This window comes from Giraffa tippelskirchi, chromosome 10 (genome assembly GCF_054371585.1).
Source record: "Giraffa tippelskirchi isolate mGirTip1 chromosome 10, T2T-mGirTip1v1.2.pri, whole genome shotgun sequence".
Classification (NCBI taxonomy): Eukaryota; Metazoa; Chordata; class Mammalia; order Artiodactyla; family Giraffidae; genus Giraffa; species Giraffa tippelskirchi.
In genome coordinates, this window is record NC_137284.1 from 89564937 (window position 1) to 89577040 (window position 12104).

General features: G+C 36.5%; 1 protein-coding gene across 38 annotated transcripts in view; it reads right to left on the bottom strand.

The window, feature by feature from the left end:
• PHTF2 (putative homeodomain transcription factor 2) overlaps positions 1–12104 on the bottom strand; it is a 199719-nt gene that overhangs the window by 176295 nt on the left and 11320 nt on the right. The gene's annotated exons all lie outside the window — the stretch shown is intronic.

A 12104-nucleotide genomic window follows, 5' to 3' on the forward strand; every position in this document is an offset into this window, starting at 1 on the left:
CATCTGGCCCCTTGGACATGTGTACTCCAGGCCAGCTTCAAGAGCAGATGATGGGGAAAGTAACAAGGTGAGGCTGACACAGTGGGTCCAGAGACCTACCTAGAGGTCTTGGAGGCACTCCTGGGGAGGAGAAGGTTGGATGTAGCTCACTGTAGGGGCAAGGACACTGACAATGGAATCACCAGGAAATTTTTATTTTTTTAAATTTTCTTAAAAATTAAAACAATTTTTTTTACATTTTTGTTCTTGTGCTTATTTATCGTTTCATTTTGTTTTTATTTTACCTAATAAACTTTTCAGTTTTTTAATTTTATTTTTTATCCTTTCTTCTTGTTCTGCTCTTTTTTGTTTGTTGTTATTTTTTTTTTTTTCCTTTCATGCCACACCATGTGGCTTGCAGGTTCTTGGTTCATAGACCAGGGTAGGTCTGAGACTTTGTGGTGAGAGCACTGAGATCAAGCTGCTGGACCAACAGAGAACTTCAGGGCTCAGGGAATATTAACTGGCTTCAGGTAATACTAATCGGTGTGAACTTTCCCAGAGGTCCTCATCTCAGCACCACAACCTGGCTCCACCCAACTGCTGGCAAACTCCAGTCCACCCAACTCCAGTGCTGGATGCCACAGGCCAAACAACCAATAAGACAGGAACACAGCCCCACGTATCAACAAAAATAACATAATAGAAAATTTGTTGCAGATGAAAAAGCCAAGCAAAAACCTACAAGACCAAACAGATGAAAAAAAGAAATACGTAATCTACCTGAAAAGAACTCAGAGAAATGATAGTAAAGATGATCCAAAATCTCACAAATACAACAGAGGTATGGATCCAAAATACAAGAAATGTTTAACAAGGACTTAGAAGAACTAAAGAACAGTCATAAGAAGCACAATAACTGAAATGAAAAATACACCAGAAAGAATCAATAGCAGAATAACTGAGGCAGAAGAACAAATAAGTGAACTGGAAGATACAATGGTGGAAATAACTGCCAAGGAGTAGAATAAAGACAAAAAGAATGAAAAGAAATGAGGAGTCTCAGAGACCTCAGATACAACATTAAACGCACCAATATCCAAATTATAGGGATCCCAGAAGAAGAGAAACAGAAATCGGCTGAGAAAAATTTGAAGAGATAACAGTCAAAAACTTTCCTAACATGGGAAAGAAAACAGCTACCCAGGTCCAAGAAGCACAGAGTCCCACATAGGATAAACCCAAGGAGAAACACACCAAGACACATATTAATCAAAATAACAAAAGTTAAGTTCAAAGAAAAAATATTAAAAGCAGCAAGAGAAAAACAACAAATAATACACCAGGGAAACCCCCTAAGGTTATCAGCTGATCTTTCAACAGAAACTCTGCAGGCCAAGAGAGTGACAGGATATATTTAAAGTGATGAAAGGGAAAAGCCTACAACAAAGATAACTCTACTCAGCAATGATCTCATTCAGGTTCAATGGAGAAATCAAAAGCTTTACAGATAGATAAAAGCTAAGAATTCAGCACCACCAAATCAGCTTTACAACAAATTTTAAAGGAGCTTCTCTAAGAGAGAAACAAGAGAAGAAAAAGACCTATAAAAAACAAACCCAAAACGATTAAGAAAATGTTAACATATTGATAATATGAACATAAATGGATTAAATGCTGCCAAAGACACAGACTGGCTGAATGGATACAAAAACAAGACCTGTATATATTATCTACAAGACACCCACTTGAGACCTACTGACACACACAGGCTGAAAGTAAGGGAGCAGAAAAAGATATTCCATGCAAATGCAAATTAAAAGAAAGCCAGAGTAGTGATACTTATATCAGACAAAACAGACTTTAAAACAAAGACTGTTACAAGAGACAAAAAAAAGATACTATATAATGATTAACAGATCAATCCAAGAAGAAGATACAACTATAAATATTTATGCACCCAACACAGGAGCACCTCAATACATAAAGCAAAGACTAACAGCCATAAAAGGGAAATCAACAGTAACACAATAACAGTAGGAGATTTTAATACCCCACTTATACCAATGGACAGATCACCCAGATAGAAAGGAAGGAAACACAAGCTTTAAATCACACATTAGACCAGATAGACTTAATTGATATTTATAGGACATTCTATCCAAAAGCAGCAGAATACACATTCTTCTCAAGTGTACATGGAACTTTTTCCAGAATTAATCACATCATGGGTCACAAATCAAGCCCTGTTAAACTGAAGAAAACTGAAATTGTTTCAAGGATCTTTTTTTGACCACAATGCTGTGAGATTAGAAATCAACTATAGGAAAAAAAAAAAAAAAACTATAAGAAACACAAACACATGAAGGCTAAACAATAAGCTACTAAATAACCACAAGATCACTAGAGAAATCAAAGAAAATATCAGAGAGTACATAGATGTAAATGACAATGAAAACACGATGACCCAAATCCTATGGGATGCAGCAACAGCGGTTCTTAGAGGGAAATTCACAGCAATACAATCCTACCTCAAGAAATAAGAAAAATTTCAAATCTAAACTTACAAGTAAAGCAACCAAAGAACGAAGAACAAAGAAAGCTCAAAGTTAGTAGAAGGAAAGAAATCATAAAAATCAGCAGAAATAAATGAAACAGAAGTTAAGAAAACAATACCAAAGATCAATGAAACTAAAAGTTGGTTCTTTGAGAGACAAAATTGATAAATCTTTTGAGTCAGAGATCTCAATTAAAAAAAAAAGGGGAGAGAGGATACAAATCAACATAATTAGAAGTGAAAAAGGAGAAATCACAACTGATACAGCAGAAATTCAAAGGATTATAAGAGGCTACTACAAGCAACTATATGCTAATAAAATGGATAATTTGGAAGAAATGGACAAATTCTTAGAAAGGTACAATCTTCTAAAACTGAACAAGGAAGAAACAGAAGTATGAACAGACCAACTGTAAGTAATGAAATTGAAACTTCCAACAAACAGAAGTCAAGGACCAGATGACTTCACATGTAAATTCTAGCAAACATTTAGCAAAGCGCTAACACCTACCCTTCTCAAACTGTTCCAAAAAACTGCAGAGGAAGGATCACTTCCAAGCTCAATCTGTGAGGCCACCGTCACTCTGATAGCAAACGAGACAAAGGATGCCACAAGAAAGAAAATTAAAGACCAGTATCACTGATGAACACAGATACAGAAATCTTCAACAAAATACTAGCAAACAGAATCCAATAACACATTAAAAGGATCATACATCATGATCCAATTGTGATTTATCCCAAGGATGCAAGTTTTCTTCCATATAGGCAAATTAATCTACATGATACACCATAATAACAAATTGAAGAATAAAAACCATATGATCTCAACAGACACAGAAAAAGCCTTTTTAATAAAATATGTGTTTTTTTTAATTGAAGTACAACTGACTGAAAATGTTTCAGATACACAGCAAGGTGATTCAGTTATACAAATATACATACATTATTTTTGAAATTAATTTTCACTATAGTTCCCTATGCTATGCAGTAAACCTTTGTTGCTTGTTGCACATCTATTTTTTAAATTACAAATCTAGCATTCTATTCATACTAAGTCAAAAAGTAGAATCAAAATGTCCTAGTTTTTTTATTTAGGCAAAAATTCCTGTTTTCTAAAGTATATATTATACATATTTATATATACATATACAAAAACTTTTCTACTACACTTGATAAAGGTTTGAGAAAGAACATCAAAAAACAAATGAGAAGAGATGGAGAAACTAGAGAACATAAACTAAATGAAATGGGAGCACTGAAAATGAAACAGAAAAAGTGAAACAAGATAGAGAGAAATAAAAGATCATCATATAGTCCAGCTGTTTTTAAACATGATTGCTGGTTAGAAACGTATCTGGAACATATCAAGATAATTCTGATATGCATCTGGATTTTAAAAAGTGACTACAGGTCTTTCTATTAGATCTTGGTTTTGGTGATATAGAGTTCTATTATTTTTCTGTTAACAATGATATTGAGTAATAGTTACTTAATCACAATAGTAAAAGATGTTTATCAGTTTTCACAGTCAATAGCCAGACAAACAAATAAAAGACAGTTAAAAATGCAAGCCATAATGGTAACATGATTAACTTAACAATATAAAAAAATCACATACAATTTGGGGGGGGGGGTCAAGCAGAGTGATGTGGTTAAGTGGAAGTGCATATGTGCACATGTTTTCATCCACCCTGCCAGTCTATGCCTTTTGGTTGGTGCATTTAATCCATTTACATTTAAGAGAATTATTGATATGTGAAAAGAAGAGAAGCAAAAAGCAAAGGAGAAAAGGAAAGATATTCCCATTTGAATGCAGAGTTTCAAAGAATAGCAAGGAGAGATAAGAAAGCCTTCCTCAGTGACCATTGCAAAGAAACAGAGGAAAACAATAGAATGGGAAAGACTAGAGATCTCTTCAAGAAAATTAGAGATACCAAGGGAATATTCCAGGCAAAGATGGGCTCAATAAAGGACAGAAATGGTATGGACCTAACAGAAGCAGAAGATATGAAGAGGTGGCAAGAATACACAGAACTGTACAAAAAAGATCTTCACGACAGAGATAACCATGATGGTGTGATCACTCACCTAGAGCAAGATCCTGGAATGTGAAGTCAAGTGGGACTCAGAAAGCATCACTACGAACAAACCTAGTGGAGGTGATGGAATTCCAGTTGAGCTATTTCAAATCCTGAAAGATGATGCTGTGAAAGGGCTGCACTCAATATGCCAGCAAATTTGCAAAACTCAGCAGTGGCCACAGGACTGGAAAAGGTCAGTTTTCATCCCAATCCCAAAGAAAGGCAATGCCAAAGAATGCTCAAACTACTGCACAATTGTACTCATCTCACACTCTAGTAAAGTAATGCTCAAAATTCTCCAAGCTGGGCTTCAGAAATACGTGAACCGTGAACTTCCAGCTGTTCAAGCTGGTTTTAGAAAAGGCAGAGGAACCAGAGATCAAATTGCCAACATCTGCTGGATCATCGAAAAAGCAAGAGAGTTCCAGAAAAACATGTATTTCTGCTTTATTGACTATGCCAAAGCCTTTGACTATGTGGATCACAATAAACTGCAGAAAATTCTGAAAGAGATGGGAATACCAGACGACCTGATCTACCTCTTGAGAAACCTGTATGCAGGTCAGGAAGCAACAGTTAGAACTGGACATGGAACAACAGACTGGTTCCAAATAGGAAAAGGAGTACGTCAAGGCTGTATATTGTCACCCTGCTTATTTAACTTATATGCAGAGTACATCATGAGAAACAATGGGCTGGAAGAAGCACAAGCTGGAATCAAGATTGCGGGGAGAAATATCAACAACCTCAGATATGCAGATGACACCAACCTTATGGCAGAAAGTGAAGAGGAACTAAAAAGCCTCTTGATGAAAGTGAAAGAGTGAAAAAGTTGGCTTAAAGCTCAACGTTCAGAAAACTAAGATCATGGCATCTGGTCCCATCACTTCATGGCAAATAGATGAGGAAACAGTGGAAACATTGGCTGACTTTATTTTTTGGGGCTACAAAATCACTGCAGATGGTGATTGCGGCCATGGAAATTAAAAGATGCTTACTCCTTGGAAGGAAAGTTATGACCAACCTAGATAGCATATTAAAAAGCAGAGACATTGCTTTGCCAACAAAGGTCCATCTAATCAAGGCTATGGTTTTTCCAGTAGTCATGTATGGATGTGAGAGTTGGACTGTGAAGAAAGCTGAGCGCCAAAGAGTTGATGCTTTTGAACTGTGGTGTTGGAGAAGACTCTTGAGTCCCTTGGACTGCAAGGAGATCCAACCAGTCCATCCTAAAGGAGATCAGTCCTGGGTGTTCATTGGAAGGACTGATGTTGAAGCTGAAACTCGAATACTTTGGCCACCTCATGCGAAGAGTTGACTCACTGGAAAAGACCCTGATGCTGGGAAGGACTGGGGGCAGGAGAAGGGGACAGACAACCTAGGATGAGATGGCTGGATGGCATCACAACTCAATGGACATGAGTTTGGGTAAACTCCAGGAGTTGGTGATGGACAGGGAGGCCTGGCGTACTGAGATTCATGGGGTCGCAAAGAGTCAGACACGACTGAGCAACTGAACTGAAGTGAAGGTTTGGTGACGCTGAATTCTCTTAATTTTTGCTTGTTTTGGAAAACTTTCGTTTTCTCCGTCAAATCTTAAGGAGAGTCTTGCTGGGTAGAGTATTCTTGGCTGGTATTCTTAGTATTCTAGATTCTTTCTTTTCACCACTTTAAGTATATCATTCCATTCCCTTCTGACTTGTAGAGCTTCTGTTGAGAAATCAGCTGATAGACTGATAGGAGTTCTTTCGTATGTTATTTGTCATTTTTCCCTTGTTGCTTTTAATATTTTATTCTGTCTTTAGTTTTTGTTAGTTTGATTACCATATGTCTCAGTGTTTCTCTCCTTGGGTTCATCCTTCCTGGGACTCTGTGCTTCCTGAACTTGGGTGACTATTTCCTTTCCCATGTTCAGGAAGCTTTCAGCTATTATCTCTTCAAATGTTTTCTCAGGTCCTTTCTTCTCTTTTCTCCTTCTGGGACCCCTATAATGCGAATGTCGGTGTGTTTAATGTTGTCCCAAAGGTCTCTTAGGCTGTCTTCATTTCTCTTAATTCTTTTTTTCTATATTCTGTTCTGCAGAAGTGATTTCCACCATTCTGTCCTCCAGGTCACTTATCTGTTCCTAGAAAAAACTTTTGACAAAAATCAACACCTATTTACAAAAAAAAAGAAAAAAAGTCTTCAGAAAGTGGACATAGAGAGAACCTACCTGAAAATAGTAAAGGCCATATGTGACAAATCCACAGCAAACATCATTCTCAATGTTGAAACACTGAAAGCATTTCCTCTAAGATCGGGAACAAGACAAGGATGTCCACTCTCACTACTATTGTTCAACATAGTTATGGAAGCCCTAGCCACAGCACTTAGAGAAGGAAAAGAAATAAAATGAATGAATCCAAATTGGAAAAGAAGAAGTGAAAACTGTCACTGTAGATGACATGATACTATACATAGAAAATCCTAAATATTCTAACAGAAAACTACTAGAACTCATCAGTGAATCTGGCAAAGTTGCAGGATACAAAATTAAGGCACAAAAATCTCTTGTATGCCTATACACTAACAATGAAAAGTCAGTAAGAGAAAGTAAGGGAACAATCCCATTCACTACTGCAACAAAAATAAAATACTTAGGAATAAGCCTACCTAAGGAGACAAAGTCGGACACGACTAAAACGACTTAGCAGCAGCAGCAGCAGCAGCAAGGAGACAAAAGATCTATATGCAGAAAACTGTAAGATACTGATGACAGAAATCAAAGGCATCACAGAGAAATATATCATGTTCTTGGACTGCAAGAATCAATATTGTGAAAATGACTATAACTCCAAAAGCAATCTACAGATTCAATGCAACCCTTATCAAATTACCAATGGCATTTTTCACAGAACAAAAATTTTTACAATCTGTATGAAACACAAAAGACCTCAAATAACCAAAGCAATCATAAGAAAGAAAAATGGAGCTGGAGGAATCAGGCTCCTTGACTTCAGACTATACTACAAAACTACAGTAATTAAGACAGTATGGTACTGGCACAAAAACAGAAATATATATCAATGGAACAGGAGAGAAAGCCTAGAGATAAACGAACACACCTATAGTCACCTAATCTATGACGAAGGAGACAAGAATGTACAGTGTAGAAAAGATAGCCTTTTCAATAACTGGTGCTGGGAAAACTGGACACCTACAGGTGAAAAGATGAAATTAGAACACTCCCTAATACCATACAAAAAAATAAATTCAAAATGGATTAAAGATCTTAATGTGAGGCCAGACACTATAAACCTATGAGAGGAAAACATAGGTAGAGGACTGACATAAATCACAGCAAGATGTTTTTTTTTGACCTATGTACTAGAGGAATGGAAGAAAGGGGGGGGGGGCACCTAATTAAACTTAGAAGCTTTTGCAAAGCAAAGCAAACTATAAACAAGATGAAAAGAAGACCCTGAGAATGGGAGAAAACTGCAAACAAAGCAGTTGACAAAGGGTTAATCTCCAAAATATACAGGCAGCTCATACAGTTCAATATCAGAAAAACGACCCAATTAAAAAGTGGGCAGAAGACCTAAACAGACATTTATCCAAAGAAGACATACACTTGTCCAATAAGCACATGAAAAGACGCTCCACATCGCTCATTATTAGAGAAGAGCAAATCAGAACTGCAATGAGGTATCCCCTCACACCAGGCAGAATGACCATCACCAAAAAAACTGGACAGGGTGCAGAGAAAAGGGAACTCTCTAACACTGTTGGTGGGAACATAAATTGATACAGTCACTAAGGAGAACAGCAAGGAGGTTCCTTAAACTGAAAGCAGAACTACCATATGATCCAGCAATCCTACTCCTGGGCATATACCAGGAGAAAACCATAATTACAAAAGACACATGCACCCGAATATTCATAGTGGCACTATTGGCAACAGCCAGGACATGGAAGCTACCGAAATGCCCATCAACAGAAGAATGGATAAAGAAGATGTGGTACATATATAACAATGGCATATTAGTCATAAAAATGAATGAAATTATGCCATTTACACAGACGTGGATGGACCTAGAGACTGTCATACAGAGTGAAGTCTGTCAGAAAGAGGAAAACAAATATTGCATATAACTCACTTACGTGGAATCTATAAAAAAATAGTACAGATGAACTTGTTTGCAAAGCAGAAATTGAGACACAGATACAGAGAAGAAATGTATGGACACAAAGTTGGGGGGTGGGGGATTGGGACTGGCATCACACTACTGTGTATAAAGTAACAGATAATTAATGAGAACCTACTGTATAGCAGTGGAGAAGGAAATGGCAACCCACTCCAGTACCCTTGCCTGGAAAATTCCATGGACGGAGGAGCTTGGTAGGCTACAGCCCATGGGGTTGCAAAGAGTCGGACACGACTGAGAGACTTCACTTTCTTTCTTTCACTGTATAGCACAAGGGGAAAACAAAGATACAATCTGTTTGCAAGACATATATTAACTTTAAAAAAACATTATAGAGTAGGTGCAAACAAATACTACTTGATCTCACTTACACAAGGTACTAAGAACAGTCAAATTCAGTCAGCAAGGACACTGATAGATGCCAGGGGCCAGGGATGGGGGTCAGAATGGGGAATGGGGACTTAGTGTTTAATGAGGACAGTGTTTCAGTTTAAGAAAGTGGAAAATTCAGTACATGTATGATGTTGACAGCTGCACAACAATGTGAATGTACTTAGTGCCACTGAAATGCTAAATATGGTTAAAATAGTATATTTCATACTATGTGACTTTTACCACAATAAAAAACATTTAAAAAATTAAAGTGCTCAAAGAATAACAGGGACACTGTCAAAAGAATAAAATAAGAAACAATGAGTCTATACTAGAATGAATGAATAAATAAGAGAATGAAGTTTTTTCTGTAGCAGAAAACAAGCTAATAAACACAGAAGAAATTAGTGAACTGGGGAAAAAGAAAATCACCAATTTTCAACCATCTCCCCCCACCAATTTTAATGAGATATAATTGCCCTAACATTGCATAAGCTTAGGTTGTATAACATAATGGTATGATACATGTATATAGAGCAAAATGATTAGCCCAGTAAGTTAACCATCACCTCACATAGCTACATATTTTTTTTTCCCTTGTGATGAGAACTTTTATGAAACTATCCTGATAACTGATTCGTACAAGAATCACCAATAGATATTAAAGCCAATGGGCAAGTTAGAGAGAAACAGGATGTTTACATAATCAAAGGATCTCTCCACAAGGTACTTATTAGTTGCAAAGAGTAAAATAATGACTTAACTTTGGAGAAACCTGGCAGATATCATCAGAACTAAACGATAAAAATTATCATCATCAGTAATAGGAGAAATTTGTTTCTTGATATAATGTACAGGAAAGAACACAACATTATGTCTGTGATATTCCTGTCAAAAGTATATAACCTGACTTTAATCAGGTTAATTTCCTGATTTTTTCTTTTTATCATCATACAATGTTTATGGAGGAATGACCTTGTTTTTAGGAAATGAAACTGAAGTTCACAGAGACAGAGGAATATCAAGACTCAAATGAGAGGGCAGTGTCCCAGAAATTATGCTAAAATTAGCCTTGTACTAAAGGATGCTCAGGATTCATCTAACAAAGCTTAAAAAGCATGCTTTGAAGAACTGCTTTCAAATAACTTAACAGTATCCCAAAACAAATCTCAAAATATTGAAAAGAATACCAAAAAAAAAAAAAAAAGATAGCTCCAAACAACAAATTCATAATTTCTGGCATCCAACAAAAATTAGCAGGAACACAAACAAAAAGGAAAATACAATCCATATAAGGAGAAAAATCAGTTATAAGAAATAGATCTAGAAATGACAGAAGTGATATGACTAAAGCAGCTACTGTACACAAAATATGGTATGTGTGTATGTATATATATATATATATATATATATATATATATATATATATATATATATATATGGTGTGTGTATATATATACATACACACAAACACACAGAAATGCATGTTCACGGATTAGAAGACTTAATATTAACATGTCCATACCCAAAACAATCTATAGATTCAATGCAATCTCTATCAAAATTTCAAAGGCATTTTTTTTCCAGAAATACAAAAATCCATCTTGAAATTCACATAGAATCTTGAGGGATCCCAGGTGCCCAAAATAATTTTGTAAAAACAAAAATTGGAGGAGTCACACTTTCTGATTTCAAAACATACTACAAAGCTATGGTGTTCAAACAGTGTTCAGTTCAGTTCAGTCGCTCAGTCGTCTCCGACGCTTTGCAACCCCATGAATCGCAGCACGCCAGGCCTCCCTGTCCATCACCAACTCCCAGAGTATACCCAAACCCATGTCCATAGAGTCGGTAATGCCATCCAGCCATCTCATCCTCTGTCGTCCCCTTTCTGGCATAAAGACAAACAAACTACTGGAACAGAACAAAGCCCAGAAATAAACTCTTGCATATGTGGTCAAATAATCTTTGATAAAAATGCTAAGATCATTCAATGGGGAAAGGACAGCCTCTTCAACAGCATGTATGCAGAAAAATGGATATACACACGCAAATGAGTGAAGGTGGGCCTTTAACTCACACCACATACAAAAATTAACTCAAAGTGGGTTAAAGCCCTAAAAATAAAACCTAAAGCTATAAAACTCCTAGAAGAAAATTCATGGTTAAACTTCATGACACTGTACTTGGCAGTGATTTACTTGGTTTTGACACCTAAGGCACAACCTAAAACAGTAAAAGTAAAAATACACAAATGAGACTATATAAAACTTAAAAGTTTTGTGCATCAATGCATATAATCAATAGAGAGAAAGGCAACTTATGGATGAACGAGAATATTTGCAAACTATATACATGATAGTGGGTTAATATCCAGAATATATAAAGAACTACAACTTCAGAGAAAAAAATCAAATATCTCAATTTACAAATGGCAAAGGACTTGAATAGACATTTCTCCAATGATATAGAAATAGCCACCAAGCATATGAAAAGATGCTCAACATCACCAATCATTAGGTAAATGCAAATTAAAACCATAATGAGATATCACTTTTATATCCATTATGATACCTAATATCAACAAAATAGAAAATAACAAGTGTTGACAAAGGTGAAAAAGTCAGAAACCGTGTGCACTATTGGTGCAATGCTGAAGTGGCACAATCACTACAGAAAATAGTATGGAGGTTCCTCAAAAAAATTGAACATAGAACTACCATATGATCCAGCAATTTTGCTCTTGGAAAGTAAAAGTGTTAGTTGCTCTGTCATGCCTGACTCTTTGCAACCCCACGGACTGCAGCTCACCAGGCTCCTTTGCCCATGGGATTTTCCAGGCAAGGACACTGGAATGGTTTGCCATCTCCTTCAGGGGATCTTCCCAACCCAGGGATCGAACCTGGGTCTCCTGCACTGCAGGCA